The sequence below is a fragment of the Gossypium hirsutum genome, chromosome A02 (assembly GCF_007990345.1).
Source record: "Gossypium hirsutum isolate 1008001.06 chromosome A02, Gossypium_hirsutum_v2.1, whole genome shotgun sequence".
NCBI lineage: Eukaryota > Viridiplantae > Streptophyta > Magnoliopsida > Malvales > Malvaceae > Gossypium > Gossypium hirsutum.
In genome coordinates this window covers 10506368-10520924 of record NC_053425.1, presented here as the reverse complement: position 1 = coordinate 10520924, position 14557 = coordinate 10506368, and the positions used below count along the sequence as shown (strand labels likewise).

Below are 14557 nucleotides of genomic sequence, written 5' to 3'. Positions count from 1 at the left end.
ATGCCTATGTTTTAATTCAAGACATATTAATAAAAATCATAAGTTAATTAAAATTCATTCTAATAGTGATATGAGTGAGTCACATGAGAAGAAGATAGATTGCCCTCACACTTAAGATGTACATTGCCCTCAATATACAAAGGTAGATATATTGAAAAAGATAGATTTATAAACATAAGGTAGGGACAGAAGTGAAACTTCCTAAATGATGAATGAACTCCTTAAATTGGAGCGATAGAGAGTAATCGGCCAAAGCAATGATGAGAGTGGAAGAGGATACTCCGGTGGTGGTCGAGGTTCATTAATCCATAAATCCTAAGCCAAAAGAATATTATATCTGGTGGTAGCTATGGTCGTGGTCGAGCAGGACATGGCGATCGTGGAAAACCTTTCCCGGCGGAGTTTTTAGTTCCTATGCGATGATGAGCTTTGGAGCTCTTTATAACTGTGATAGAATGAAAAACTTTTTAGGGAATATAAAGAAGCATAATTACACGTAATGAAATAGCCGAAATTAAAATTTGTAAAATAAAAATTATAAAACCTAATAAAAATAAGCTTAAAGAAAAATAAAAAGTATTCTTAAAATAGAATAAAAGTAAAAAACATAAAATAATAACTAAAAGTTTTTAAACATCTTCATCGCTAGATAGTTTGCGAGGTAGGGGTGGCGATGAGATGTGAAGGTGATGACAAATCTGGTAAAGTGTAGCATCAATGTGATCAAAACGCTGAAAACACTGCTGCTCAAATCGTGTAAGGCACTCAGAGATGTCAGCGTATGAAGCCACCGCATGAACTAGACGAGAGGAGGGTGGTGGCTGAGTCGGTGGATCCTTGTGACGTGGAGGGTGTCGAGGTCATTGTAGTCCATGAACTCCTCCATGTATAGCCCTAGTGCAATCCTAAACTCGGGTACGCTCAACTAGCGTACTAGACCACCGAGGCGAAACTGGACCGTTCCAGGATCGTCGAAGTTGGTCATGACGGTCTGAAGATGGAACGTCGAGCAGAGTTCCAATGTAAACTCGAGATACGTCAGCACGACGATCTCGAAGAAGAGCCCCCACGGGTCAGTCGTTAGGAGGGCTCAGACCGTGTCAGCCAATTGAATCTGCTCGAGTGCAGCCCAGTCAATACAGCGGCCCACACCTAGGGGTCGGGCCCGAAATATCTGATATAATTCCTCTTAGAGTCCTAAGGGAACCTGGAGGAATGGGTGTCTAATCTCCGTGGTAGGACCCGAGGATAACGCTACTTCTTTCCTCTTCCTCGAGGCGGGAACAGCGATCTTCTTACCACATGAGGACGACATTGTACCTGCATGGAATATTTTATGAGATTTACAAGATTTACGTACGAGATGATAAAAACTAAAACCACTAAATATATCAAGTTAGAGGATTATAGAAATAATGAATGAATGCATGTGGGTAGGCATAAATTTCATGGAAACAAGGAAAAATGGAAGAGCATATCATAATGTAGTAACTAAACTGAAAAAAAAATTATTAAAAAAGCATGAGTATTTTACTATTCTAATTATGAATATTCAAAAATAGTTCAATATAGCAAAGGCATCAGGACATAAGTAACATATTTAAAGAAAATAGAGAGAAAAGAGTAAACAAACGCAAAAAGAAGGAACTTGGGGCGTCAGAATCGATGTTGTAGGCGGCGCACGGGCGTGTGAAGTTACAGTGATAAATCGTAATTTATACATACTTTTACCCCATGCTTAACACATTTTAAGGATGATTTTTCCCTAGAATTGGTGAATTCAATGCTCCGAATGCCTTAATTTCATGTTTTATACTTAGGTGAGCATAGGAGAGCGAAAGGAACTAGAAACGGGCCAAAAACAGAGAAAATGGGCCAACGTACGAAATCAACACGGCCTCGACTTCCTCACACGGGTAGAGTACACGGCTGTGTCAATTTGGTAGAATCAAAGCACGACTCACACAGGTAGAACACATGCCCGTGCCATTCTAACAGGCTCAAGCACGGCCTGAAGTAATCGCACATGGGCGTGTCACACGGGCGTGTCCCTGTCGAGCCCAAGTTGAGTCCAATCTAAAAAATGCCAATTTTTAGGGTTCTTAGGCATTCCAAAGCCTATAAATACACCCTAGAGGAGAGGGAAAATAGGAGGCACGGGGAGGAAGGAAGGAATTACTCGAAGAAAGCCGATTGATCCATCTCAGAAGCCGGATTCATCATCAAGACTGAAGATCTCCCCTCAATTTCCCTTCAGGAGTTTTGGGTTTTCTTTATGTTTTGTATTCATTATTCTTCTGAGATGTTTTCCTTTTTAGTTATGAACTAAATCCCCTAAATACCTAAGGGGAATGAAACCTAAGATGAATCTTGTTATTATTTTCTAAATTGTATGATAAATATTTGACTTGTTCTTAATTATGTGTTCTTAATTCTTGTTTTTATATTCCAGGATATTAATTCAAGTTAAGCTCTTATTCAGAGGAGGAATAGACCCTGTCTAAGAGTACAATTGTCATAATTAAGCGGAGTTGATTGCGCGCCTAGAGATAGGGTGAGAAGATTTTACCGGATTAGGGTGAAACCTAATAAGGGGATCCATAGATCGAGTTAATGCAACCCTAGGAAGTTAATTACAAATAGATTTCAATTATTCAACCTAGGGTTAGACGTTGTTAGTCTTGAGAGAGATAATAATATAACTTAGGGATTTCTACAGATCAAGTCAAATGAATAAATCGTCCGATTCGGAGTCAGAATAACAAGTAAAGTCTAGGTGGATTTTTCCTTAGATATTGTCTTAATTCAATCGTTTTTCTAAAAGTAATTCCCCAATTCTATTTCCTGTGACTTCTTAGTTTAGTTAATTGTTTAGTTAAAATAAACCCCATTATTCTAGGCTAGATAATAAAAAGACAGTCATTACTAGTACTTTTAGTTCCTTTGGGTTCGACAATCTGGTTTTGCTAAAACTATACTACTGTTCGATAGGTACACTTGCCTACATCGTGATGATAGTTAATTTTAAGAACGATTAATTATAAATTTATAAAACTTATCACACAAAATCACGTATCAAGTTTTTGGCACCGTTGCCGGGGAACTAAGATATTAACACTCAATTTTTATTACTTTAGCCATTTATTTTTCTTGCAAGTTAACTTTATTTTTATTATTTATTAATTTACTTTTTCTTTCTCTTGGCAGGTTTTTATAGTTTATGACTAGAAGAAACCCGTCAGGACCACTACTTTTTTACAGTGAAATCGATTGCACATTTCTTAGAAACCAAAGAGAAATAAGATGAAGCTTAAGATACACAGAGAACGAGTAAGATGACGATATTCAAACCATAACTGAGGATATGGTTGAAAACCAAGAAAATCCGCTACCTCCTGCGATTGTTGTTAACCAAAATCCTGCTCCGTGCACTATGTATGCTGCAAATAATTTTAAACTGAAACCTAACACAATTCAAATGATACAACAGTTTGTTCAGTTTGATGGTTTGCAGGACGAGGATCCCAACGCTCACTTGGCAAATTTCCTAGAATTTTGCGATATATTTAAAATCAATGGCGTTTCTGATGATGTCATACGTCTTTGGTTGTTTCCCTTTTCATTAAGGAATAAGGCTAAACAATGGTTGAACTCGTTACCTCAAGGGTCAATCACTACCTGGGAACAAATGACCGAAAAATTTTTATTAAAATATTTTCAACCGGCTAAAACAGCCAAATTACGTAATGATATCTCTTCTTTTGTGCAGATGGATTTAGAACCACTCTACGATGCATGAGAAAGATACAAGGACCTTTTGAGAAGGTGCCCTCACCATGGGTTACCACTTTGGCCACTGGTTCAAACGTTCCATAATGGCCTGAATCCTTCGACTCGACAGATGATTGATGCAGCCGGTGGAGGAACTATCAATAATAAGACACCTGAGGTGGCTTACGAGTTTATTGAAGAGATGTCACTGAATAACTATCAGTGGCAAGTTATGAGAACAAAGCCGACAAAAGCAGTCAGTGTCTTCAACCTCGACGTGGTTACTATGCTATCTAACCAAGTAGAACTCTTAAATAAAAGGATTAATGGTTTGTGTGGTTCTACTCATGTACATCCAGTAATGAATTGCGATTCGAATGGAGGAGGAGCATGCACAGAATATCAACCCTTCAACCCTAGCATCGAGGAGGAACAAGTCCAATATATGGGTAACAATAACTCTAAACCCCAAAATAACCTATATAATAACACTTATAATGCAGGTTGGAGGAACCACCCAAATTTCTCCTGGGGTGGTCAAGGGAATCAAAGGCCACAGAATCCTCTGAGTTTTCAACAACCACCATGTCAACAGGAAAAGAAACCGAACCTTGAAGACATGCTATCTAAATTTATCTCAGTGTCAGAAACTCGTTTCCAGAATACCGAGACAACACTTAAAAATCAACAAGTGTCGATCCAAGGGCTCGAAATTCAGATTGGACAGCTTGCCAAGATGATTTCTGAACGACCACAAGGTAGCCTACCAAGCAACACAGAATCTAACCCAAGGGAGCAATTCAACGCGATTACTAGTCAAGATGAGGAAGGGTTAGCCACACCCGAGCCAGAACCGAAGTGAGAAACTGTGGTGAGCAGAGGTCAAGGTGAGGTAGGTCATAATAAAAACAAATCAGTGAGTGTTGAATATAAACCTCGTGTGCCATACCCCAACGCGATAAGGAATGACTGCTTAAATGAACAATTTGGTAAATTCTTTAAACTCTTAAAAAATTTACACATTAACTTACCATTTATTGAAGCACTATCACAGATGCCAAACGCAATAAAATTATTAAAGGAGCTTTTAGCAAATAAGCGGACGTTGGAAAAGGCATCACATATGGGGCTAAACGCAGTATCCTCAGCTATTCTGCAGAATTAGCTACCCAAAAAATTGAAAGATCCAGGGAGTTTTATAATCCCTTGCTCAGTTGGTAGTTTAGATGTTAATAATGCCTTAGCTAATTTAGGGGCTAGTATTAACGTCATGCCCTACAAAATGTTCAAACAATTAGGTCTTGGGAAACCCAAACAGACTAGGATGAGCATTCAATTAGCAGATAAAACTATAAGATTTCCTAGGGGTACTATTAAAGATGTACTAATTAAAATCGATAAATTTATATTTCCCGTTTATTTTATTGTTCTAGACATAGAGGAGGATAGCAACACTCCTTTGATTTTAGAAAGGCCCTTTTTAGCAACTGTTAAAACGATTATTGATGTTGGCATTGGTGAACACACACTTCGTGTGGGAGACAAAACAATCACCCTTCAAGCTCACAATTCTAGCAACACATCGGAAATTTAATGTGACCGTCTAACCCATTCTACTAAAACTGACAATATGGTAGAACCTACTTTACAGGAAATGAGCCTGAAGGAAGTACATGAACCACTCTCAAGCAATAGTAGAGGACATATTCATGAAGAACGAAAGCTACAAATTGAGGAGTTAGATGAATGGCAGACGCATAAACCAAGAACCCACGATAAACCAAAACTACGCCAGAACGAGCTCAATACCTTCCCAAATCAACTTAAGGTTGGAGATAAAGTCTTAATAGTTGCCGCAGATCCTCACATTGCCACTACCAAACCGAATGAAGAAGTCCCTTTTACGGTACTTTGCATTTTCCCATTCGGTATAGTCGAGGTAAGTCATCCTAAGTTCTGCACTTTCAAGGTAAACAACACTCGTCTAAAACCTTATTTGGATGAGAATGATAGCAAGAATGAGGAGTATAAACTCCTCAAACCACCATGACCATTCAATGGAGATGTAAGTCGAGCTTAGACTATAAATAAGCGCTTCTCGGGAGGCAACCCGAGCACTAACTGTATTAACTTCTTTAAATTTTAGTGTTTAACACCTAACTTACTAACGGAGCTCTTGAATATAGGTTTCCCACACAGACACAGCCAAGCACACGGGCGTGCCTTAGGCCGTGTTAAAATAGGGAAAAGATTTTCCCCAACACGGGCTACGATAAATCACCATGGCCGTGCGACATGGCTGTGGGCGAACCTGCCAAAACAACACGGGCATGTGACACGCCCGTGCATTGTAACCGTGGCCAAACCTGTCAAATTAACACGGGCATGCGACACGCCTGTGCCAAGCAACCGTGGCTGAACCTATTAGATTAACACGGGTGTGAGACTTCATACACAGGCGTGGGAGAAACGAATGAAGACAGACATGGTCGTGCAACAAAGCCGTAGGCACCCACACGCCCATGGAACACGGGCGTCGACCAAATGTCAGACGCGCCCAAATTCAAAATTTGCGAATCACACAGGTAAAAATTAGGGAACACGGGTGTGTTCCCTGGTCGTATGTCCCAAACTCTATAAATACCCTATACTATTCATTGTCTTCTTCACTCAAAATCCCTAACCCTAGCCGCTGCAAGTCCCTACGCCTCCCTGCCACGTCCGTGCGCCGCCTCCAACTCCATTTTTGAAGCCCAATCTCTCTCCCTTAGCGTTTGTTTACTCTTTTCACTTCTATTTTACTAATTTCTAATGCTTATTATCAAAATAATCTTCATTTTGCTCATTATTCTATCATTTAATTTGCATTCTTAGGTTATTTATCGTACACTTCATATTGAATCGAGTTATAGGAAAGCATCATTCTATTGTCATATCTATGCCATTATTATGGTCATTCTTATGATATTACCTTGCTAATGTCACGAAATTATGCTATCAAATTAAGTATGTTGGTTAAGTTTGGTTAGTATTAGTAAGTTTTGGCTGAAATTGTTAGTTCAAATTCATGGCTTTTCCTTTTTCAAATCCGTTTACCTACTATTTTTTTATATATTGCAGGTATATAATGTCATCTTCACATAGTAAAAAGGCCCTCGTCCCTGTTTCAAAGAAAAGGAAGGGGGCGTCATCTTCCTCGGGTTCAACCGCGAAAATTCGTCACCCTTTCCTGCAATTCCCCATCGGGCCCCAAGAAGAACTTTTCCAAATACTTCGGGCCTGACCTTTAATTGTGAGACGCTGTATCGACTAGGCTACAGTAGAACAAGTTTAGTTGGCTGATGCGATTCGGGCCTTCCTAACCACCGACCTTTGGGAGCTTTTCTTTGGGATCATCGAGCTGACGTATCTCGAGCTCACGATGGAATTATGCTCAACATTTCATCTTCAAATCGTAATGACAAACTACGATGATCCCGGCATGGTCTAATTTCGCCTAGGCGGATTAGTCGGCCAGTTAAGCGCCCCAGAATTTGGTACTGCACTGGGTTTATATACGGAGGAGTTCAAGGAGGAGAATGACTTAGATGCTCTCAACCGCCACATCCATCGTTCTCCTTCACAGTGCTGGGATGCACTAGTACCAGGTGCGGCCACCTACAATCCTAGCTGCTCTAAGGCATCGACTCTCCCTCCATCTCTGAGGTACCTACACGCAATTTTGGCTTACACGATAACAGGAAGACGAGAGAGCACTAGCGTCGTCAGCACTCACGACGCCTAATTTCTATGAAGTATGTTGCACGGGCACATCATCGACCTTTCTTATTTCATTGCCCTCTCCATTCAGTACCAGATGGAGCGGCATAGGAAGGGGGTCATCTCCATTGGCCCCTATGTTACTCGGTTGGCTCGACACTTCGGGCTCCTCAACATCGCGGCCCAAGAATCATCCTTGACCCTCATTGGCCAGATGTCTTCACAAGGCATCTCGAGCATGCTAAGCATGAGGATGATCGAAAAGCGCCGAGGAACCTACCCTCCTCAATATCGTCTCACCCAAACTATCGAGGAGGAGGCCCTTGAGGACATTACTGATAATGTCCCCCCACAGCACGAGGACCCACCGTCTCAGCCACCACCACCCTCTCATCCAGTTCATGCAACAACTTCATACGCTGACATCTCTGAGTGCTTAACTCGATTCGAGCAGCAATGTTTTAAGCGCTTCGATCATATTGATGCTACACTACACCAGATTTGTCAGCACTTCCACATCTCATCACCACCCCACCTCGTGAACCATCTAGCGATGACGATGTTTAAAAACTTTTATTTATTATTTTATGTTTTCACTTTTATTTTATTTTAAGACTACTTTTTATTTTTCTTTCACATTATTTTTGTTAGGACTTATACTTATTATTTTACAATTTTTAATTTCGACTAATTCATATTGAGTACTTACTCTTCCTTATACATTTCCTAACAGAGTTCCTGATTCTATCGCAGTTATCAAGAGCTCCAAAGCTCACTACCACATAGGAACTAAAAACTCTACCAGGAAAGGTTCTCCACGACTGCCATGTCCTACTCGACCACGACCATAGCCAACTTCAGATATAATATTCTTTTGGCGCAGGACTTATGGACTAATGAACCTTTACCACCGCCGGAGTATCCTCCTCCACCCTCACTCCGATTATTCTCCAAAAACTCCAATTCAAGGAAATTAATTCATCACTCAGAAAGTTTCACTTCTCTCCCTATCTTATTTTCTTTTCTATATATTTATCTTTGTACATTGAAGGCAATGTACATCTTAAGTGTGGGGGGATATTCATTTTACTATCAGAAAAAAATCCCTGAATGATTGCCTTGTTCTTTTGAAAAGCTCTTATATCATGTTTAGGATAAATTTTGATTGATTTATGACTTTTATTGATATATCTTGAATTAAAACATAGGCATTTCAGCATTCAGGGTTTTAAACTTTAAGACATTAGGGAATCAAGCATGATAAGTTGATTTTTGAAGAATTAAAAACTTTTAGGTTGTTTCCCTAAGTTCAGGTATTATCTTGAATTGGAATTCACAAGTTTAAACATCAAAAAGTCATAATTTTTGTGAGATCTTGAGTATTCAAGAGCATCTACTAATTCTTTCATGCTCACTTTCATTATGAGTGCGTCAGTATTGAACTGTTATTCTAGAACTTGCTTGATTATGCATGTCAAGACCACACTATTTGATTTGATATGTCAAGATGATAGAGGCACTTAGGATTAACCCACTCATGCCATGAAAAACCTACCTCCACGATTAACCCTTAGTGAACCTCGTTGAGCCAACAAGCCATTTCTTGTATTACCCTTAATATTAACCCTTAACCCATTATTGCTGAAATCACCTCAATTAAATTGATCCCCATTTTTGTCGAGATTTGATTTGAATAAATTTCTTAGCTATGTCCAGTTCTTAATAGCTAGTTATTTGACTTGTTCTTAAAAAAAACATGTATACATATTAGTAGTAGTGATCTTTTGAGCTAAAAAAGTTAAATTCCATATTCTGAGAAGAAGCTCTGTTATACGCAATTAATGACTAGTCATTTTTCTAGTTAGGTAATTTTCAATTCAATCTCAATTCTAGCATTCTCCTTCAGCTTGTGACCACACCCCCTAACCAAGCCTCGTTACAACACTTTAAAGACCTTTTGATTGATGTTTCATCTCAATTTATAGTGGTAGAGATTGATTTTCATACAAGCCTATGGTAATGACTCTTCATTATTGACTATTAAGTGCTTCATTTATTGTCTTTAAACACTTTTAGTGATTTGAGTAAATCTTTAGTAAGGATGTTAAACTCCGTGAGATTTCAAATCGAGGTAACCACTTAGACGAGGGGAGACACCTATGTTTTCATGATAAAATACTCAACTTGGAATGTTTAAAACTTTGATGTTCTTTTAGTTGAATTTTCAATGTATGGTTACCTATGGATTATTTTGAGGTATTATCGATAGAAATTATAAGTTGAGAAGAATTTATTTTGATTATGAGTTGAGGATTTTGCTTGAGGACAAGCAAATGCTTAAGTGTGGGGGTATTTGATAAACCGTAATTTATACATACTTTTCCCTATACTTAACACATTTTATGGATAATTTTTCCTTCTAATTGGTGAATTCGATGCTCCTAATGCCTTAATTTCATGTTTTATACTTAAGTGAGCATAGGAGAGCGAAAGAAACGTGAAACGGGCCAAAAATAGAGAAAATGGGCCAATGTACGAAATCAACACGGCCAAGACTTCCTCACACGGGCAGACCACACGGCCGTGTCAATTTGGTATAATCGAAGCACAACTCACACGGGAAAAACATACGCCCGTGCCATTCTAACAGGCTCAAGCACAGCCTGAAGTAATCGCACACGGGCGTGTCACACGAGCGTGTCCCTGTCGAGCCCAAGTTGAGTCCAATTCAAAAAAGGCCAGTTTTGAGGGTTCTTAGGCATTCCAAAGCCTATAAATACACCCTAGAGGAGGAGAAAAAGAGGAGGCACAGGGAGGAAGGAAGGAATTACTCGAAGAAAGCTGACTGATCCATCTATGAAGCTGGATTCATCATCAAGACCGAATATCTCCCCTCAATTTCCCTTCAGGAGTTTTGGGTTTTCTTTATGTTTTGTATTCATTATTCTTCTAAGATATTTTCCTTTTTAGTTATGAACTAAATCCCCTAAATACCTAAGGGGAATGAAACCTAAGACGAATCTTGTTATTATTTTCTGAATTGTATGATAAATGTTTGACTTGTTCTTAATTATGTGTTCTTAATTCTTGTTTTGATATTCCAGGATATTGATTCAAGTTAAGCTCTTATTCAGAGGAGGAATAGACCCTGTCAAAGGGTACAATTGTCATAATTAAGTGGAGTTGATTGTGCACCTAGAGATAGGGTGACAAGATTTTACCAGATTAGGGTGAAACCTAATAAGGGGATCCATAGATCAAGTTAATGCAACCCTCGGAAGTTAATTAGAAAGAGATTTCAATTATTCAACCTAAGGTTAGAGTTGTTAGTCTCAAGAGAGATAATAATATAACTTAGGGATTTTTACGGATCAAGTCAAATGAATAAATCGTCTGATTCGGAGTCAGAATAACAAGTAAAGTCTAGGTGGATTTTTCCTTAGGTATTGTCTTAATTCAATCGTTTTTCCAAAAGTAATTCCCCAATTCTATTTCCTGAATTCTTAGTTTAGTTAATTAGTTAGTTAAAACAAACCTCATTATTCTAGGTTAGATAATAAAAATACAGTTATTACTAGTACTTTTAGTTTTCTTTGGGTTCAACAATCCGATCTTGCTAAAACTATACTACTGTTCGATAGGTACACTTGCCTACATCGTGATAATAGTTAGTTTCAAAAACGATTAATTATAAATTTATAAAACTTCTCACACAAAATCACGTATCATGCAGCGGCTAGGGTTAGGGTTTTTTGGGGAGGGAGATGATGAATAGTGAGGGGTTTACATAGATTTTAGAGCACACGGCTGTGGGACATGCCCGTGTGGCCTAATTTTTGCCCGTGTGTTTCACGAATTTTGAATTTGGGCGCATCTGACATTTGGCCCACGCCCATGTTCTTTGGGCGTGTGGGTGCACACGACCGTGTCGTACTTCGTTCACTTCTCCCACGCCCATGTACATAGGTCCACGCCTGTGTTCTTTTTGATAGTGTCAAACACAGGTGGACGGTACAGGCGTGTCGAATGCCCATGTTACATTCTCAGTTTCAACCACGGTTCTGAGGTATGGGTGTATCTCACGCCCGTGTTGTTTTGGCAGTTTCATCGCATCCCGTGTTGGGAAAAAAATCTTACCTTATTTTTACACGGCCTAATGCACGCCCGTGTGTGTGGTCGTGTGGTCTTTTGAAAGTCTGCGTTCCATGATTCGGTTAGTATGTTAGATGTTAAAAACTAAAATTATAAAGAAATTAACACTATTAGTGCTCGGGTTGCCTCCTGAGAAGCGATTATTTATAGTCTAAGCTCGACTTACCTCTCTTCTGCATGGTCAAGGTGGTGCGAGAAGTTTACACTTCTCATCCCTGTTATAAACTTTATCAACATAAGGTTTAAGACGAGTATTGTTTACCTTAAATGTGCCGAATTATGGATGATTTACCTCGACTGTACCATACGGGAAAATACTAAGTACCGTAAGAGGAATTTATTCATTAGGTTCAGAAGTGGTAATACGAGGATCTGCTGCATCTAGTAGTACTTTGTCTCAAACCTGAAGTTGATTTGGTGAGGTATTGAGCTCGTCCTGGTTCGGTTTCAGTTTATCGAGTGTTCTCAGTTTCTATGTCTGCCATTCATCTAGTTCCTCGATTTGTAGCCTTCGTTCCTTATAGATAGGTCCTTTTTCGTTGTTTGTACACGGCTTGTATGCGTTCTTCGTAACTGTTTCCTGTACAGAAGGTTTCACCATATGATCAGTACTAGTAGAATGATTTATACAACCACCTTCAAATTTAGATGTGTTACTTGAATTACGAGCTTGAAGGGTGATTGTTTCGTCTCCCACACAAAGTGTGAGTTCACCTGTGCCAACATCAATAATGGTTCTAGCAGTCACTAAAAAGGGTCGTCCTAAAATTAAAGGTGCGTTACAATCTTCTTCCATGTCTAGAACAACAAAGTCTACAGGGTATATAAATTTATCGATCTTAATAAGAACATCTTTAATGATACCCTAGGAAATCTAATGGTTTTATCAGCCAATTGAATGCTCATCCTAGTTTGCTTGGGTTTCTCAAGACCTAGCTATTTAAACATTCTCAAGACCTAGCTATTTAAACATTTTATAAGGCATAACATTAATGCTTGCCCCTAAGTCAGCCAATGCATTATGAACATCTAAACTACCAATTAAACAAGGAATCGTAAAACCCCCTGGATCTTTCAATTTGTTAGGTAGTTTATTCTGTAATATAGCTGAGCAAACTGCATTCAATTCCACATGCGACGCCTCATCCAACTTTCATTTATTCGTTAAAAACTCCTTTAAAAACTTGACTGCGTTTGGCATCTGCGAATGGACTTCAATAAACGATAAGTAAATATGTAGTTTCTTTAAAAGTTTAAGGAATTTACCAAATTGTTCGTCTGATCGGTCTTTCCTTGTCACATTGGGGTATGGCACACGAGGTTTATATTCTGTACTCACCAGCTTTGGGTCATTTTGGCTTACCTCATTCTTACCTTTGCTTACCACTATTTCTGGCCTTGGTTTTGCAACTAACCCTTCCTCATCTTGAATGGCAATCACGTTGAGTTGCTCCCTTGGGTTAGATTCAGTGTTGCTTGGTAGGCTACCTTGTGCTCGTTCGGAAATTAACTTGGCGAGCTGTTCAATCTGAATTTCGATCCCCTGGATTGATGCTTGTTGATTTTTTAGTGTTGTTTCAGTATTCTGAAAATGAGTTTCTGACACCGAGATGAATTTGGTTAGTATCTCCTCAAGGTTTGGTTTTTTCTCCTGCTGGTACGGTGTTTGCTGAAAACCTGGAGGGGTTGGTGGTCTCTGATTTCCTTGGCCTCCCCATGAAAAATTTGGGTGGTTCCTCCAACCTGCCTTGTAAGTATTGCTATAAGGATTGTTTTGAGATTGAGGATTGTTACCCATGTAATTTAACTGCTCGTTCTCCATGTTGTGGCCATAAGTTGGGTATTCTGAACTACTTGATCCACCTCCACTTACTTCCTACTGCATTACTGGGTGAACCTGTGAAGAACTAAGAAAACCATCACTTTTCTTATTCAAGAGTTCTACCTGATTAGATAGCATGGTGACTGAATTGACATTATACACGCCGGCTATTTTCGTTGGCTTTGTCCTCATGACTTGCCACTGATAGTTATTCAGTGACATTTACTCTATAAATTCATAGGCATCTTTAGGTGTCTTATTATTGATGGTTCTGCCAGCAGCTGCGTCAACCATTTTTCGAGTCGAAGGATTCAGGCCATTATGAAGGGTTTGAACCTGTAGCTAGAGTGGTAACCCATAGTGAGGGCATCTTCGCAAAAGGTCCTTGTATCTCTCTCAAGCATCGTAGAGTGTTTTTAAATCCATCTGTACAAAAGAAGAGATATCTTTATGTAATTTAGCCATTTCAGCCGGCGAAAATATTTTAATAAAAATTTTCAGTCATTTGTTCCCAAGTAGTGATTGACCCTTGTGGCAACGACTTCAACCACTATTTAGCTTTGTTTCTAAAAAAAAAGGAATAACCGAAGGCGAATGGTGTCATCAGAAACACCATTTATTTTAAATGTATCACATAGTTCCAAAAAGTTTGTCAAGAGAGCGCTAGGATCTTCGTCCTGCAAACCATCAAACTGAACAAATTACTGTATCATTTGAATTGTGTTAGGTTTTAGTTCAAACATATTTGCAGCTACAGCAGATCTAACTATGCTTAATTCAATTCCTGTTAAAGAAGGTTTAGCATAATCATACATAGTGCGCGGAGCAGGATTCTGATTAACAGTAATCGCAGGAGGTAGCGGATTTTCTTGGTTTTCAGCCATCTCCTCGATTGTGGTTGAAGTATCATCCTCTTGCTTTTCCTCTATGTATCGTAAGCTTCGCCTTATTTCTCTTCAGTTTTTGCAAACTGTGTGATCGATCTCACTATCAAATAGTAGTGGTCCTGACGGGTTTCTTCAGGGCATAAACTAGAAAAACCTGTCAGAAGAA

The 14557-nt window shown here is 39.1% G+C and overlaps 2 non-coding genes across 2 annotated transcripts; one reads left to right on the top strand and one right to left on the bottom strand.

The window, feature by feature from the left end:
• Nucleotides 1-3736: 3736 nt before the first annotated feature.
• LOC121217605 (small nucleolar RNA R71) lies at nucleotides 3737-3843 on the bottom strand. Its single transcript, XR_005913754.1, has one exon. It is a non-coding gene; the product is annotated as a small nucleolar RNA R71 (small nucleolar RNA).
• Nucleotides 3844-13856: 10013 nt separating this feature from the next.
• LOC121216393 (small nucleolar RNA R71) lies at nucleotides 13857-13962 on the top strand. Its single transcript, XR_005912583.1, has one exon. It is a non-coding gene; the product is annotated as a small nucleolar RNA R71 (small nucleolar RNA).
• The last annotated feature ends 595 nt before the right edge of the window (nucleotides 13963-14557 follow it).